The 19385-nt window shown below is 35.6% G+C and overlaps 1 long non-coding RNA gene across 1 annotated transcript in view; it reads right to left on the bottom strand.

The window, feature by feature from the left end:
• The window catches only part of LOC148214594 (uncharacterized), a 45831-nt gene that overhangs the window by 17387 nt on the left and 9059 nt on the right, over window positions 1–19385 (bottom strand). Inside the window, exons 2-3 of the long non-coding RNA XR_015797872.1 lie at window positions 13145–13198; window positions 12214–12245 (exon numbers count right to left, since the gene is read on the bottom strand). This is a non-coding gene — a long non-coding RNA (uncharacterized LOC148214594). The remainder of the gene's footprint in view (window positions 1–12213; window positions 12246–13144; window positions 13199–19385) is intronic.

The following is a 19385-nucleotide window of genomic DNA, read 5'->3' on the forward strand; positions in this document are numbered from 1 at the left end:
AAGAGTCCTCAGAGATTTTTAAGGCTGAAAGGAACAATACAGATATGTGGCATACCCAGTAGCTTTCCTGAGCCTGGGGGCTATGGAATCTACAAATTTCACTTACTAAGCTCCAGAGAGCTCCCTAAATTAAATCAGCTGAATGAAGCTGAGGAAGATTCCACATCTACACCCTTAAGTTCTTGCTCTAACCCAGGATGTGCTTCCTAGTTCAAAGGGTACATTTAGCCTCACATAGAGATTTCCAGAGACCCTCAAAAGTTGCACTAGAATTATAATGTTAATGTAATAGAAACAGGAACTTATGCATGGAAGTAATTGTATTAATTTTATTCAGTCACTTTAAATTACATTTACTGTAAATTAAATGAAATTTAATTTTTGCCCTATCCCTGCTCACTTTGGCCTCTGGCATAATATTAAAAGACCAACTGTGTCCCTCAAACTGGAAAAGTCCTCTTTTGGACCATATGACTGGAAATAGGGATAAAACAAATGGCAGGTAGAAATGGCATAAGGTAGGTCATGCATTTCACTAATTTTCTTTAATCTTGGCCATATAAACTGAGGGACTGTATAGTTCCCTTGCTACCAAAATTCAGGATCTTTCTGAGTTTATCATAGCTTCCTGTGTAATTTTCCAATTGGGGCAATTCCATACCCTATATTCTTTTTTTCAATAGCTGACAAATATTGTAAAAATCAGCCTCAGTTGATTTAAGTCCAGTAATTCTTGGCTAACTGAACCGTAGATTAGCTGCTAATTATCAAAGTACATCAACGTGATAATTCCGTGAAAGTCAGTTCTAGGGAAATTTGTTTTCTGAAGAAGTCGAGTTATTTGTGAGACTTTGTTATGAGATACTTTGGATCATGCATAATCTGGCATAGCCTGCCTTTTATAAAGCAAGGTGGACCATGAATTAGTTGTCTCTAGATTTGTGTAAATTTAAAACTGAAGTAAAGGAGAGGGAGTAATTAAGATGCATATTGATTTACTATTTAGAATATCCACACTAATTCCAGATAATTAAAAGTGATGCCAATCCATATCTTAACTTCAAATCATATCTACCTTTGGGACCTATAGTTTTTTCTCCAGGAAGTCAGAAGAGATAGTCTACTTTTTGATGAATCAATGAAGATAGAAATAAACTATGAGAATCTTGCTTCTGGCCCCCAGTCCTAATTATGGGTGCCCCAGCTGCAAGTGCCCCTGCCTGAAGTTCTAAGGTGGAAAAGCAACAATACAATTTGCTCTCTTTCAGGTATTTGGTGAGGGTAACAGCAGCTTTGAACTACCTGAATTCTTCAAACATCTGATAAGGGTTCCAGCTCTAATTTTCTTGGTCTCACTGTATATTTAGGCTTGTATCTTCCTTTTTAGAAGCCTTTAGCAAATGAGTTGCTCTATCAGTCTTTGATGGCTTGATTTTAGCTTTCTTCCCTTTTGTTAAAGGGAAGGGAGTATTATTTATATTATATTATATTATATTATATTATATTATATTATATTATATTATATTATATATTATATCTTCTTTCCCAGATTTTTCTCATTCCCACACGTCACTCACTCCTCTTGCTTTTTCCATTAGCCAGCATGTTCCCAGCTATCTTTTAAATAATATGCTAGCTCTTGTGCCTCTTCCCCATTCCCTACTTTACTGTACCCCACCAAGATAATTTCAGAGTTGGCTAGTGAACTACTGATTAGCATGTATGTTCTCCTCTTAGTGGGTCCGATCCGTTGCCAGTGCACAGCTAGCTTGACAATAGAGGAGAAAGGCTGACATCTCCAATATATGCATGAACACTCTATCACCCATCATATGCCAACCTGTCCGCAGCCCAGGAACTGATAGAGATGCTCTTCTCTGCATCCTAGCTTGGTGGAGCAAAAAAGACAGGGGCAGAAAAAGATGAAAAAGAGGATTTTCTTGGTGAATACAGCTAAATTGTGGAATTTTCTATCTTGGAAAGCTAAATTGACATCCTGTCTAACCTCCTTATGCCAAGTAAATGCAGACATTATTTAGAAAGGCAGTTATTTTACAGGGATTGTATATGTTATGTGATGTTTTAATTTAGCTACTGCCAGTCTGATTTATTGTATGAGTTATTATATTATGAGGCCTGTTTTAGTTTGTATTGTTGCTGGCCACCTGAATGGTGAAGCATGCACATGTAGGGCTGATATTAATTTTTTTTAAATAAACAAACAAACAAACTTATTTGCATTTATGGTAGGAATGTGAAAAGGTAAAAAAAATATGGGAAAAGGTTTTTGTTGAGATTAATGAAATATTATCTATTAATTTGCAAATAAGTCCAAAATTGCATTACTGTTAAATTTTGGAAATATGAAATCAGAATGGCAAAAGAAAGAGATGATAATAATTTTTGTTACTGCCTTAAGATTAATAATAGTTAAAAATTGGAAAGTGGATTTTGAATTTGAGTTTGAAGATTGGTTTAAAGAAATATGGAATATTGCTATTAATGATAAATTGACATGTGAACTAAAATATAAAAAGGGTCTGGCGAAAAGGAATGATTTTGATGTTATATGGGGTGAATTTATGGAATATATTTTTGTTAAAGGGAAGGGAGTAAAACAAGATCAATATATATCATCCTTTTGGAGAGTAGGGCTTATTGAGAATTAGTAATAATAAAAATTTATGATAATAAAAAGTAAAAAGATAAGGAGGGTTATAAGTCCCACGGGTGGGTGCACATAGAGATTAAGTTTATATGTGTTCTATTTTGGTTGTTTGATTGAATTATTTTATGTTTTTGTTATTATAGGTTTTGTGTTTTGTAGTTTATATTTAAAAAATTATAAATAAACAAACAAACAAGTCAGGTTCTCAGGTTCCTAATTTGTTTTGCACATGTGGGCCAAGTTAAATGTGCCACAATTCCTCTACAAATCTGGAAAAAAAAAAGAATTTCCTGAAAGGTGGAGAACAGGTCATGCTCAACTCTCTTCTATGACTCATTTCTACAAATGTAGCAAAGCATGTTTTAGTTCCACAATTATAGCTGTCTTAAATGTCTGGTATTAGAATGAATTACTTACATTATTTATCTCCTATAATAATAGCAAAATAAAAACATCCATAACCCCCTTTTTTTCCTCCACTAATGATTTTTATGAAGCACTCCCACAAGGAATACAGCAATTAGAAACCCCTTGGCAGCAAATTCCACAGTGTCTGGCAGCAAGTAAACTGTAACTTCTCAGTCTGAGTTGGCCTTATAGCAAATGATGGGTCAGCTTCGTATCAAGAGCTAGCCCTCTCCTGAATTAGCCAGGGACATCTGCAAATCATTGGTCAAATCAAAAAAGTACAAATTCACAACAGTTACATTCTCTCTCAAGCTGGATTTGATATTTCCTGTTTTTAAGGTTACCTTGGTATCTGACACATAGGCTGTTAAACAGCTGCACCATATGATACTGATCAGACTGCTCTTTGATCAATTATCTTGTCATGATTAACCAATTTGGAGCTAACAGGGTAAAGGGGCATAATCTTTTATTTTTCAACCAACTACTCTTCTTTGCTCGCAATGGGGAAACAAGATCCAGGATATCTACAGTAACATTTATGAACTTACTTATTATAGGATTTCTAATTCTTGGGATGTTCTAATTAGCAGACACTTTTTTCTCTTGGGCTGAATCTTATTAATGTAATTATTAGCATTGAGTTACTCTGCATTTGATTAAATTGCTAGTGAATAATTAGAAAACAGCCATTTCATCTAATGGTGGCTGTTATATCCTACTCCCCACCCTTTACCTTGTACATTATATAATTTATGTCGTCATAGCTCCTTGTTAGATGGTGGTAGTGATGATGGTGGTGAGAGTAAACAGTAGAACAAATAAAAATGGCACACATTCATTATTGTTGAAGCTTTCTTTGCATAAATTACAAATTCTGCACTATCTGATTATTTATCTTTCTTGAGAATACTAAGGGTGGGTTCTGCCAAAATCCTGATCTTTAGGTTCATATTGTCCTGTCCCCTTATTTTATCTGCAGTTCTCACATGAGAAAGAAAGTCCATGTTATTATTATGAAGTTCTCATTTTGCACTCTTTTCTCTTGTAATTATCCTTATAAACCAAATTTTGCACTTTTTTCACTAATAGAAATTGTTTTCAAACAAACCAGTGTATGTTTTAAATGTAATTAACTGTATTATAGAAATTTTCATTTCTCCAGATTTTAATGTATGTAGGCAACTGCCCCAAGTATATCCTCTTTCAATCTCTTTTTAAGCTGAGAATGATGTGAGAAAACAGTGAGCACTACTGTTGTCAGTATTACCAGCAGTCTATCCTGTTGGATCATCATAATAAATCTGCATCTATTTTTTGTGCCTTTATTCTAAAGTGAATCTCGTGTATAAATTTCATCAAACAATTCTCTGCTCCTCTCAAAAACCTTAATATAACTTTGTGTACAGACTTATAAACCAAAAAGTGGTGACAGGTAACAAAATTCATAAAGCAAGAATTCATCAACATAATTAAATTAAATAACACAAGAATTAAAAGCAACAAAATAGCAATAAACATAATAACATAATAAGCTATAATACTTAGACTGTAGTTTAAGAACAATTTAAAAACTCCTAGATAAAGTAATACAAGGAAATCTCATTTTAGGAGCAAGAGAGCATCCATTAATTGATTGATTAATTAATTAACAGATTGATGTTGTGGCAATTTATATCACTTGTATCAAGGTCTGCAAAACTGAGGTTAACCTGGAACTAGATCAGCTTTTCCCAACTTGGTACCTGTTGGCTTGGGTAATATGTATTCTTACCATTATCAGGCAGCAGCTAGGGAAGTTAGAATAAATTATTTCAGCTGGAAAAATGATACTGCTGCTTTACAAATCATCTCATTAAATGACTCTTTAAGTAGTTGCATCTCTTTTCAGGCTTGGCCTCTTTATATCAGAGAAGTGTCGTGCTTGTGCCTATTGAAAGCATTTCTTTCAAATCATTTTAAAAGCAAAGCCCTAACAGGTATATAGATGATATTTATTTATTTATTTATTTATTTATTTATTTTCAAATTTGTATGCCGCCCATCTCCCCCAATGGGTGACTCTGGGCGGCTCACAATAATAAAAAAGAAGAAAAAACACAGGACTCTCCAGACATGGTCATAATCTATAAATAGTTAAAAAACATATATTAAAAATGGCCTAAAAACCTCCTATAATTTGGCCCCAAAAAACCTGTAAGATCCTGGGGGGGGGACAACCCCTCACCCCACCAGCCATCTCCACAGGTGTGGGCCCCCCTCTGGCCACCAGAGGATATGGATCTAGATATAAAGAGAGAGACCAGGCAAGATACTATTTCTTGTATTTATCTCACTGGTAGATTGCATTTTTAAAAAAACCTCTTGTTTGCTAGTATTTTTACATATATGTATGTATATATGTAAAACAAGTGAACATTTTAAAGCACAACAGATCTGTAATTGGAACTCATTTAATTGCAATAGGTCAATATATTTTTCTTCAAAACAGTATTATATTTTTTTCAAAGCTGGCATTTTTCCAGCACCGTCATCAAATGTTTTGCTATTCAAGAAACGTCACTGTTTCACTCCAGACCCAGTGCTTCACCTGCTTTCATGACAGTACTATACCAGTTCTTTTAAAATCTGAATATTTTCTGTCTACCACCCATTGCATTACTTAAGTATAAGAGAATTAATGTATGTGATAAAAAAAAAGCGGGGGGCGGGGGGGGGTGAAAGAAAAGGTGAAAGTCTGGAGAAGCCAAGCATATTCTCTGTCCCACTGACTTTTGTTAGCCTTGTTTAACATTTTACTCAGGAGACCATAGACAGGGATAAGCAATTCTATCAAGTTTGGCTTGTCATTTTTTCAAACTTAAAGCTGGCATTTCCTGCAGCAGTTTGTAATTTTTTTTTTTTAAGTCCATATTTCCATGTACATTTTTCTAAGAATACATAATCTAATTCCTAATACTCACATTTTTGCAAGCAAAAATACATTAACGTATGTACTTTTTTCTTAAAATAAATACTTCTGCATATTTTTATCTGCAATATTTTGAAAAACTGGATTATGATGCACAGTTGTACTATAGTTTATATAGAGACCTGAGAAGTGTTATTTTAATTATGATCTCTCCTTTGGTTTCCATGTTTCAGCACTGTCAAAGCTTTAGCTTCTAATGACTTTTGCTTTTAAGCAAAGTGATGAGACCACCTCTCCTACATCTGTAGACAACATAGCTTTGTAGGAGAATACATGTTTAGTAGGAAAAGGTTACCAAGTTCAATCTCTTAAAACCTTGTAAAGGACCAGGAGATACTTCTGTATGAAACTCAGGAGAACCCCTATCAGTTACTGTAAGCAATAGTCAGCTGGGTTGAGTAAGATCTGATGGAGACACTAATGATTGGTGCAAGGCAGGTTGGGAATAATGACTCCATACAAGTTAAGGATATGACCTTTTTGCATATACTATTGGTATAGCACAACCCTATTCAATATGGTGCTTTCCAGATTTGCTGGGCTGCAAATGCTGCCCAGAGTAATTTTTGAGTCAGGTGGTGCCTAAATCTAAGAAAACAACCAAACAAATACTCATCATGCTTCAGGCAGTCTGGCCAGCTTGGGGAAATTTGCTGTACAGGTATAATAAGAAAACATTGAATCTTATGTGTTTTTATCTTTAAGAAATGACAAATAAGTACAATACCACTAAGAGACGTTTTGCCATTTAAAAACATTTTCACATTACTGAATTTCCATTTTGGAAATTGGGGAAATGCCTCCTTCTCTCCTTACCAGAGACCACTTGTCAACAATACCTTTCAAACCGTTGTCTTATAAATCTTGCCCATCCACAGTTCCATAGAGTAAATATGGTTTATTCTATACATATATACATATGTAAAAGATGTATTCACAATATTTCATCTTTGTTCATTTATGCTAGTTTATAAATGGCAATCTGGTGCCCACGTTTCACTATGTAATATAACTAGAAGAATCAAACTAAGAAAGAACAATGTTTTCCTTGTTTGGGGTTCTGCTAAAACAGGCGTACTTATTTTTAAAAATTCTAAGAAAGTGAACTTGCCCTAAAATAAATTTAACAGGTGAAGATACATTATAGAAACCAATCAGCCCAGTTAATTATTTAAATACTTATAGCTGGATGTAATTTTACAAATATCCAGCATTGAGGACTATAACCTTAATTTGTTGGTTAAAACAGCAAAAAATCCACAGCATGTTAAAATTGGGACATTCATATGGTTATAAGCATTCTTGCTGCTAGTATACTGTATGCTGTGACACGTGCAGTTTAATAATAATCTGGGCCATAAATCTGCACTCCTCCCCATTATTGGGATTAATGCAGGTTCACAAATCTGGTTATGAATTTTTATTTGGGCTGTTAGGCAATTCACTAGAACTATAGACTCAAGCAATGAGTCTAATTCTTTTGGAATGTTACATTGGGATCTGTTTTTCATTTGCTTTCTTTTCATACCAAGAGAAACAGCATCACAGTTACCATTACACAATAAACTTATAATAAAATATAATATATAATATATAATATTATAAAACATATAATAAAATAAACAGCATAACAGCACAATGGGAATAAAACTGGGCTTTGCAACTCATAAAATAATAGCATCTCTTACATATATAGTATCACAGTTTTTTTAAGTCTCAGAGATTTGGAGGCGGAATGTTCATTTGAACACTCCTTTGCCCTCCATGCATCCTATATCACTGTAATTATTCTCCATTGTTATTTCTCCCTTGAAATCAATAGCCTAAAAATCAGGAGTGTGGGACAAATGTTAAGCAATGAAACTACTCTTGCTGCTATATTTTAATTTAAAGTTTTGCTGCATTGTGTCAGTCTAAACACTCCAAATACTACACCTTATTTCCCATGTAGTTGCCTCTACTGGGGGCCCAGATTTTTAAAAATCTATCTGGAACAATACAGTTCAGCAGTATAGATGATCAATTAATCAATCAAAGTTTATTGCGGTCTTGGACCAGTGTAAGAATGATGCTCTGTGAAAGTGTACACAGTCTATCTCAGCAATATAGATGGATTTCACAATATTATTGCCTTATCTAGTCAGGGGGAAAACTCACTGAAATTCTGTTTAATCTAAACCATTTGTTGTAGAAAATCTAGATATTGTTCTATTTTCTTGATTCACTTTAAACTCTACACCTTTTTGTCTGGCAGCTAAGTGGGTGATTTCTATGATAACATTGTAAGAGTAAGGTTAAAACTGAATACTGTGGCAGTTCTGAAACTGACTTAGTTCTCTCTTTAGATATAAATAATTAGTTAGTTGTTCTTGTCTCATTGTCCCAGCTTACAATATTTCTTTCATGCCACTATTTATGCCAAGGAGCAAATCATTTAGATTTCAGGTAGAATGTTATGCTTGATTTGAGTGCTGCAGTGCAAAATTTCTCAAATTTTAATTGAGAAAATCATTCAGGATGTGGGGGAAAGGTTAACGCCCATTCCACCAGTACTGATAACATACTAACTGCTACTGTGCTAGTAACATTTTTTAAAGAAATCAGAGATCATTTTAAAGATTATCTAGCAGGAGATTCTCTACTCTGACTCAACAACAGCCACCCTCTTCCCCACTACAGGTCCTCTGTCCAAAGATTTCCTTGGAGAAGAGAGCAGCTCATGCAATGGCTGTTTGCATGGCCACATATCCAGTCTGCACACCAGACTATTGTAGAATTCCTTCTCCATTATAGCTCCCTATAACATATACCACATTGTTTTGAAGACAATTCTCAGTGGGTTTAGGAGGCCAAAGAAATCATGGAAAAGAATGAGTCAGTTGTCTGCTGCCACCCAACCTTTGGATCCAACCTCCTGTGTTTAAGAAAAATTTTTATACATCTACATCAGTGTTGTCCAAACTTGGCCACTTTAAGATGAGTGGACTTCAACTCCCAGAATTCCCCAGCCAGCATGCTGGCTGGGGAATTCTGGGAGTTGAAGTCCACTCATCTTAAAGTGGCCAAGTTTGCACAACACTGATCTACATGATCTCTTTTCAGTTCATGTAGATATAAAGACAGCTCATGTGTCACTTTTCATTGTTTGTCTAGAAATGGTACAACAAAACTACACATCAGCTGGACAATTTTTAAGGAAATAAAATTTAGGATTTTATTTTTAAGCAATATCTTACTTTATCTAATCTTAAAGTATCACATTTTTTTCCAAAGGGAGAACCAAAAAGTGTAGGATTAGTCAAGCCTGCTCCTGTGATCTTGACTACTTTTAAGCAGCATATGCAGCTCTAACCTCATTCTTGGCAAAATAAATTAAGGCTGGTTTCTTAGCCCTGTTGGATATAGAAGAAGCTGCTTTTTACTTTTCAATGTATCTAAATCTTTATTTAGACATAATTATTAGTATTTATTTGTTAAATGTAGATGCTGCCTTCTCTTCTTTTCTCTTTTCTCTTTTCTCTTTTCTCTTTTCTCTTTCCATCCATCCATCCATCCATCCATCCATCCTAACATAAGAATAAAATAGATGAAACATATGGCATCAGGCCCCAAAAGCCTTCAGAAAATCCAGAAGGCATACAATGTTTGAGACAGATGGATCTCCAACAGGAGGTCATTCCAGAGGGCTGAAAAAAAGCACTTGAAGGTTTTGCACTTCCTCAACCTCCTGAAGATGGGTGACAACCAGCTGTTTCTCTGGGTATGAATTGCGTGGTTGGGCTGACCCTAGTGTTATCTGCAGATAATCAAATGCCAGCCATAAAGGGTTTTGAAGGGTAATGCTAGCACTTTAAATTGCACTTGGAAGCTAATAGGAAGCCAATGCAGGGCCTGTAGAACAGATGTAATATGTGTATGACAGTTCAAATACATAAACAAATACATCCACACACATTCATACTTCATTATTGTTGCAAAATTTCCTGGTTCTGTCTAGGGTTTCATACTTGATCTGATTGCTCCAAACTACAAATTTGAGCTGAATAAGTGAAATGATGTGATAACAATCTCAAAATGTTTTTCTGCCTCTTTCATGAAGTTGGAATGATCAGGATAAGTTGGATGTTGAAAGAATGAGGACTAGCATAAGAAAGTACTTCACATGGCTTTTAATAAAATCATGGCATTAGCTGTCACAGAATGGATGATGGTTATAACTATAAAGGTTTTAAAGGGAAATTAGATCAATTAATGGGGCATAAATGATCAATGATGTCTATCACGGTACAACCAAGATCAGGTGGCCACATGCCTCTGAATACCAGACTCTGGAAAATAATTACGGAAAAGGACTTTTGCATTCATGTCTTGCTGGTGACATTCAATAAGTCTGTTTAGAAACATAGGGCTGGATCAGATGGATCCAGCATGTCCCTTCATATTAGAACTGGAACTGTAGATCCAGTAACATATTTGGGAAGGCATTCTAGAGAAATGGATTTAATGCAAACAGTTCCATGATTTGTGAAGAAAGCTTGCCAGTTGTGGAATAGAAGTGTGTTTTTCAGTGAGAGATGTTGATGATAAGTGAGCAGTCTATAAACATTACTTTTTGTTACCTGGAAACATCCCATGAAATAAAACATCAGTAAAATTAAAATGAAATAAATGGATATAACTATACTGCCTAACTGAACACAGATAATAAATTGCTAGCATTAAGATGTGCCTCTTTCTATTCTTTAATAGTAATATAAAATGTTCTTCCTCCATGTGCACTTTGGAATACTTGTTGCATTCCTGATACCAGGCACCTCAGTTTTATTACAAAGACAATATCTTTTGTACTGATTTAATTTGGTCAGATCAGATCAAATAAGATTTTAAAAGGTTTCATTTAAACCCAACACAGTCCATATGCTGGCTGGGGAATTTTAGGAGCTGAAGTCCACACATCTTAAAGTTGCTAAGGTTGAGGATCTAAGGTAATGTTAATGTTTTTTTTTAAATTATCTGATGATCCACATAGATCAATGTGACATTACTCTGGACAACTAGCATAAACTACATATACCTGACCCATATAAGGGATTGGAACTTAAAACCAAAGATCCAGGATCTATACCGCAGTGGTAACATGCCAGGGAAAGGAGTGAGGAGTGCACAATGCAAAAAACCAGGGGGTTATATTGCCAATAGCAGCTCACTCATACAGATTAATTTCACTTAAGTGTCTGACTCTAGACCTTCAGATTGAGAAATGTTGGGCACTTACCCTCTTTGCAACATAAGTAAGTTACAAAACAGGAAAACAGTACTGAAAGGACCCACATAACATGCAAATGCAAAGACACACAGACACACACACCAAAAAACAGAAGGTAACCCTTAAATTGATATTTAGAACAAGTGAGTATTAAGTATGCTCCTGGAAAAGACTGAAAGGCAAAGTGCATTGAACCTACAATATAGTCACATTAACAGTCAAAGACAGAACCAGACAATCATGCTTCAGTATGTTAAAAAATTACAGGAATAAAATGAGGTAAATCATCTTACTTTCCTTTCCTTGAAGAGAAGACAGGCTAATCATGCCTTTGCTCCTGCAGCAACACTAACATCAGTTGTGCTAGCATTGTTAACTGAAATCCTGAATTCCTTCACCAACTTTGACACAAATAAAACTCAAATGTTCTAGGTGGAAGGAAAAATCTAGCCTACATACATATGATATTTATAACACAATATCAGTAGAAGCATTCTAGGCAATGTCAGATACAGTCCACTTTCACTGATATAGAAGGTGGGTTTTTCTTCCTTGATATACATACATCTTAAGCATAAATATAATTCATAATGCTGGGCCCATGGTCTGGGGATGGTGCTAGAACAAAGATTAGTGAAAACAAGGAAAATGTGGAAAATGAACTCTAGAGGATATACTGCTTTGGCAGAGATTCTGTGCCTGATAGAGGAATGCATTTGGGTGCATCCTCTTCTCTTTCAGAGGTGAGCAACAACACACCCAAGCTCCAAACTCTCTCCTGTGCCCCCTGGAACCTCCTCTGACCATAATTGCTGAAAATTGGTAGTGTGGCTTTTCTGTCTTTTTGATGCAGGAAACAATTAGAATCCTTGTATAAGTCCTAAAATAGGATTAACATACCTTAAAGAAACAAAGACAGGCTCCCTACAAACCTGTGGAAACAAAAATAAGAATCTCAGCCTTTCCATTTACATCTTTGTGCCTCCAACTTGCATCCTCATGCTTCTCCCAGACAGTAAATGCAGTCAGTCATCTTCTCTCGAAGGCAGGCAGGCAGGCAGGCAGGCAGGGCATTGGAACATATGCAATACAAATTTGTTGGGCTCTACCATCTACAGTCAACAGTCTAATTAGCCATACAGACCAGCAAATTACAGTCTTGCCAACTTTGGTGAAATGCACTGTATTTCTGTTTAACAATTACTATAATTTATATTTCATATTCACACACACACAAACACACATATATGTATATGTGTATATGTGTATGGGTGTATATGTGTGTGTGTGTAATCATTTTCATGTAATGTAATGATGTTATTATGGACATACAGTGAATATACATTTTCCTACAACATTTCTCCCTAATAACCATTTCACAAAAGCACAATTTCTGTACCAAGAAAAGGTGGGTCCTGATTTGTATCCACCTCTGTAATGATGGGACTGTGAGAAACAATGGATAGCAATGTTTAATCTTTGTTAGATGCCAATCATTTGTGAATATGGAATGTTTTAAATAAGTTCACAGCTTGGAAGTTAGATATTAGCTCTTGGTAGTGCTTATGAATTAAATGTTGAGAAAATAAATGCAGGCAGGCAGGAAGAGGAATTCAACTTAATAAACATGCTGAACCACACAATTAAAAGACTTGTGATCATGGTTTATGTCCTAGGCACCAGTATATTTGTTCTAGGTTTGATGTTCATGCTGGGGATTATTTTTCACTTCCACCTGGCCATTAGCCAGGTGCAATAAATCTTTTCAATTATTATCACGGACAAAACAAACTCTTGTTGCTTCATCTTATAGAACTTATATTTGACTCACTGGAAAGTCATTCCATCATGTCTAAAGCCAGTTTGGTTTACTCAGTGCATTTGCCTGGAAAGAAAATAAACAGGTAATCATTTCCACTGCTTTCAAAACAGAAACAGCTAGTCCAATTTCATGATTTTAGATTGGTGGGGCAGGGTGGAATGGAATGGCATATCTATGTGTGTGCAAGTATGTATCCTTTTGATTAAATGACCTGGATTTCAAATCAAATAAGTAATCTTTGTGGATAATATAGAATATGGATTCAGGGATCTCACAGCTTAGGTTCTGTGGAAATGAATGGACATATTTCTCAATTCCTGATAAGGATTCTTGTGTTCAGGGATAATCCCTCTCATTTTATTCCTGGGTCTCAAAAGATAAACATTTTGCTTTGGCAAATTGACTACAACAAATAAAGAATAATGAATATTTAATGAAAATATTGAAAGAATAATGAGTTTTTCCACCATAATATCTACCCATAGAACTTATGTCTGTAAGTAAATCCTACATAATTATCACTGCAAAAGAAATAAAATTGGGTCTGTAAATCTCCTGTAGAGGGCGCTATTGATATTAAGTACAGTAGGTATAAAATTAGGAACTTCAGAGGAAAGGTTTGCTATAAAGAGGACAAAGGACAGGGCTGTTTCATTCATTCATTCATTTATATATTTTTTAATTTTCTCATGCATTTGGTATGCTTTCTAAATTAAAGTATTTCAACTTTGGTTTAGGCCATTTTTTTTCTGTTACACATATTAAAAAACATGACTGATGAGAGTTTATGGACATTGATCAGAGTATCTTTCCTGAAAAACAGAATATTACCAACTGCTTTTCTATTTTAAACTGAACCATAGACTCCATCCACTTTACTGTAAATACAGGGAGGAAAATGTCTTTTTCTTTTTCTTTAGATCAAGTTTTTTTTTTTTAAACAGAACACAATGTCTTATAAAAAATTACCAACACACACAGATTCAAACACACTTGTTACATGATTCCATATTGAATTAATTTACAATAATCCCTTGTCTTGAAAAAAAATCAACTATTTATTTTGAGCTTTCTTACTAAAATCCAAATTTTCAAAAGATCTTTCCTTTTATCATTATTCAAGACTTAGTTTGGCAGATGGTAACCTTTCTTTGCAGTAAATACATTGAACGTCATAAAACTAATTTGCAGAGGGGATGCATAATATAGACATTGGTTTGTTTAAAAAAAACAAAAAATGCATAAACATCGTGGGGACTAGAAAATTTCATGAAGGAAAATGCTGAAAATCTGTGTACAAACAATCATTTTAAGGATTGTTCCAATGATTCAGTGTTGCTTAGCTGGCTGCAAAAGCATAGTGTCATTAAGGTTGATAATGTAATTCCAGAGCAAAATATTAAGCTTAAAGCAGCAAAAGTGGGGAGGAAGCAAACATACCTAAAATGAAATGTTCCATACTACAGGTACATCCATGGTGAAGGCCCTCTCTCTGATTACACACTAACTGGAACGCTAAAAGGGTTCTCCTGATCTTAATAATAAGGCAGAAAAAGGTACTGTAAAATATCCTTTTTCTAAGCCATGCAGACTTACAAAAATAAGCATAATCACTTTGAACGGAACTCAGGAATGGACTGTAACCATTGCAGCATTATAGGACAATTGTTCACAAACATCTGTGCAGTCACATTCTGGATCAAGTGACTTTGGAGAAGATTTTTCATAGATTACTTTAAAGCACAATAATCTAATCTGCATATGCATAAGGCTTTTATTAGTGACTGCCTCAAGAATGGGTGCAGATGTGCATCAGTTCCAGTTGGCTAAAGGCACACCTGACCATAGGCACCCCCTTGCCATCCAGGTGAAAAGTGAAATCTAAGAGCATCTGAAAACATCTGTTGTTTCAAATCCTGTCTCCCAAAATATCTTTATTTTATCTGGATAATGTGTTAATCCTCTATTAGCATCTCCAGACATTAATTCAGTACACACACAGATGATAAGGAGAAATTAAAAATATGTCATGTGCATACTCTTGATCATGCAGCTAAAATCCCAGATTATCTTTTTAGTAATTCAAGATCAATAGAAAATTATATAAGAGATAAGATCTAATTGTGTGAAGACACAGTTTCTAGGTAAATGAAAAGAACATGCTCATATGAGCCAGTTTGGTCTAGTGGTTAAGGCTCCAGGCTAGAATCCAGGAGACTCTGAGTTCTAGTCCTGCCTTAGGCATGAAAGCCGGCTGGGTGACTTTGGGCCAGTCACTCTCTCTCAGCCCAACTCACCTCACAGGGTTGTTGTTGGTTTGTTGGCATGTTTGCTGCCTTATTTATAAAAAATAAAAAATAAATAAGAAAGGCAGGATAAAAACGTTTTTAAAAAAACCTGTCCCACAAGTGGGACTTATTTATGTACTGGTTACTTCAAGTCAGCTTTTGAGTCCTGGAGAATGCCTGGACTAGTCCCTGCAGTTTTCTTGGCAAGGTTTTTCGGAAGTGGTTTACCACTGCCTCCTTCTGAGGGCTGAGAGGAAGTGACTTGGCCCAAAGTCACCCAGTTAGCTTCATGCCTAAGGTGAGACTAGAACTCACGATCCCCCGGTTTCTAGCCTGATACCTTAACCACTACATCAAACTGTCTCTCTTAGTGGGACATGTGCAGCCAAAATAGTCAATATATACAGCAAAGGGGCTTTCATCTTTACCTTAGTCATTCATCAGTCTAGCACAAGAACTAATTTTGAGACTGAATACTGCCAAAAATGTACAGTTAGTTTACATCAGCCCTTTGAAGTAGGCCAGGTCAGGAAACATATTCCACAAGGACTCTTGGAACTGTACTTTATTGATTAAGAATATAATAACCGAATTTTGAATGACAGAGATTTTCTCTCTCTTACACCAAAGAACATCAAGGTGAGGTAATCTTGAGTTTCTTCCTCATTCCCTCCTCTTTTTTTCAGGGCCAACCTGATGTTTACAGAGCAGCTATTGAATCCTTTCTTCAAGGCCACCTCTATACTCTTCTAGAGTTTTACAACAATGTTTAGAATTCAGTCCTTCTGGATTTCTCATTCACAACTTGCAGGAAATAGATTGAAAAAAATCACCTTATCAGGATATTTTAACCTCATGAAAGATTGTATGAATTAACTCTGGAATTAACTGAACTTGAACATGTACTAAAAGCAATGTGAATAATGGATTGTCAGATAAATCAGAGACACTAATATAAATGTTTCACATTAATTCTACACATAATAATTCTGCAGTATACATGGAACTACCCTTAAAGAATGTCTGGAAACTTCAGTGGGTACAAAAAGTGGCAGCCAGACTTCAAATTAATGCATTATATCATGATGTTATTATGCTCTTTTAAATGATATGCCCTGGTAGCCAATCATTTCTTGGGATCAATCTAATATGTTTTAACCCTGAAAGGTCCAAATAATTTAACACCTGACTATTGGGGGACCATCTCTATTTTTAATGATTCTGTGCAGGTATTAAGGACCTTCTGAAGATGGCCTTGGCTTGTTGATGATATAGGAAAGAGGCTTCTCCTGGGTCCCAAATGGTGCAGCTCATTTTCCCTGCTTTTGGACTAATTTGACTTGACTTTTAGAATTTTTTCAGTGATTTTATTATGCACCAATATTTTGAATTGCATTTCAAATTCATTTCCCTTAATGTTTTTGTTGTTAGCTTCCTTAAGTGCCCTTTTCAGATGAAAATGTGGGATATAAATGAATTAAATTAACCCAACACACTGATGTCATTGTAGTGGTTTCTACTGCACTTGCCACTGACTGTTTGGAAGCAACCTGCAATTCCTCTCTAGAAAGTTTTAGCTTTCTGCTCATGAGCACGGTACTTTTGAGTAGTTGTTGCATAACAGTCATCTGCAATGCCAGTTTTAATATGCATACCTGGTGTAATCAATACATAGATGTCATAAACACTTCTAAATGTATGGCAAGTTGGTTGGTTGTTGCTAATCTAAGCATGCAAACTGGCATTTCTGAGAAACTACCCAGATGCTGACTTAAGGGAAGCATTTGTGATATGAATTAGATTGGAAATGAGATAGCACAGTCAGGTTCACCAAACAGTGTTTAGAAGAAGCTCATAATTTTTTTTTCTTTTAGTCTCAGGTTCCTCATTTTTAACTTAAGGATGTTTACATTTTTAGAACAGTTAAAATTATTAAAGACAAATATGTCATAAAAACCACAAGGTCTCTGCTCTGTATGTAAATAATATTAAGTTAAAGAAGTCAATGGTGACATGATATATTGCCTTCAAGGGCTGGAGAGCCTATGATCTTTCAGATATTGCCAGATTACAACTCTCAACCTCTCCTATCACTTGCCACGCTGACGCAAACTGATGAGAGCTGTTATCCAATTACATCTGAAAGGACGCAGCTTCCCTATTCTTGATCTATACTGACTGTCATTGGCTCCCCAAGTTTTTGGATAAACATCTTTTGTAATTGTAAAGACTTGCAATAAGATCTATCATTTGGGTACATATGCTTCTTCCTGTACCAAAACACAGGGGTTTCTAGTGTTAAAAACCCACCCAAGGTTTTATCTGAAACTTATATTGCTGGTTGCCTTTGTACCACTGCAGTCTTTGGATGACTCAGTTGCTCCTTCCTGAACCCATACAGCTGTCGCCATCAGCATGACTCAATTCACTCCCTGCAATTCTCTCACATAACAGGTCTTCTTGGCTTCAGCTTGCAACTTTCCCTCTCAACAGCTTGTTCATTAAACATGAGTAGAGCAGCTTATATCCTGGTCTCAATCTTGCCTTCACTAACTAACCCCTTTTGACGAGATCAGTTCTCACTCCAAAATGTAAGCACCACCCATGATTTCAAGACAAATTGATTTGCAAAAGGATGGATCATTGTAGCATTGCATTTAATTCAAGGTTGGCAAGTTTCCTTCCTCATATTTGAACACAGTATTGTGAAAGAGAAAATGAGGGCAAAATAAATGTAGCTTATTGGAACAATCCTCTTTTCTAAACCAGAGCTGCACAATTTTCATTGGCTCAAGGCCACACTAGCTCTGTGTAATGGGCCACACTCCAAAAGCGGGTGGGGTCAGCATTCATTTTAGAAAATGGTTTAGGAGTTCTAAGGGGTGAAATGAATGGTTTAAGCATTTGTAATGCATAAAGCACTCATTTTGCCCCGTAATTTCCCCAGGCTTCTAAAAATGCAAAAAACAGATTTAATTTTTGGCCTCACTTACTTGGTGGGGGGGCATCTAGGACCACTAATGGGTTGTTCTGGGCTACATACAGCTCCACCACAAGCATGTTTGCAGTCTTTGTTTACTATCTTACCCTATCCTATAGATCAATTGTTTCCAAAGTTCAATTACTCCTAGAATGGCTAGCCAGATAGCTAATGCATCTGGAAGGCATGAGGTCTGAGAAGGTTGATTTTGATACATTGGGTGGCTGGGGAAAGAGCAATCCTAATATGATGGTGGATCAGGTGAATACAGTAATTTAGTTCATACATCACACTAATTCTTAAATTATAGTTTACTGAATATAGCATATATGGGGAAGTTCATGCAATGTATTAAGCCAAAACCAACAAATCACATTTTGGTTTACCATCAGTCATAGCAATAAATGATCATCAGTATAACGGGCCTATCATATAGCTAGAACAGGCCCAGAATATTAAAATGAAGCAGTCTTGGGAATGTGATAGATGGGAGATATATGTTAAGAGCTACCTTCAGCATTCTGCCTATCTACTGAACTACGAGCACACAAATGGGAATTTAATGATGGAAGTTTGAAAGGGCACATTAAACTGAGCATTTTGCAGAAATTAAAGCAAAAGACTATGCCAGACAAAAATGAATGGCAGATAGATAGCACTTACTTTCCCTCCAAATCATTTTGAGCCTTTGGCTTTAGGATTTCAGACAGAAGAATTCAATTATAAACTCAATTTGGTTTATGCAAAAGTTATAGCAATCATAATTCACATTTTTAAAAAGTAATAAATAGAGTATCAATTGCTAGAACATCTAGCCTTGGAGATCTTCATCTCTTCTTCTTAAGCAGTCTAAGATGTACAGAATACTCAAACATACTATCTCTGCCTCTGCAGTATGACTAAACTATGTGACCAAGTATCCTTTCCTTATTCAACAGGGTGCATTAATAATCTTACTCATCAGATAAAGGATAAGTATACT

This window comes from Python bivittatus, unplaced genomic scaffold (genome assembly GCF_059951505.1).
Source record: "Python bivittatus isolate LINGU-HERP-01145 unplaced genomic scaffold, Pbiv_v1 ctg000610_np1212, whole genome shotgun sequence".
NCBI classification, from domain to species: Eukaryota; Metazoa; Chordata; class Lepidosauria; order Squamata; family Pythonidae; genus Python; species Python bivittatus.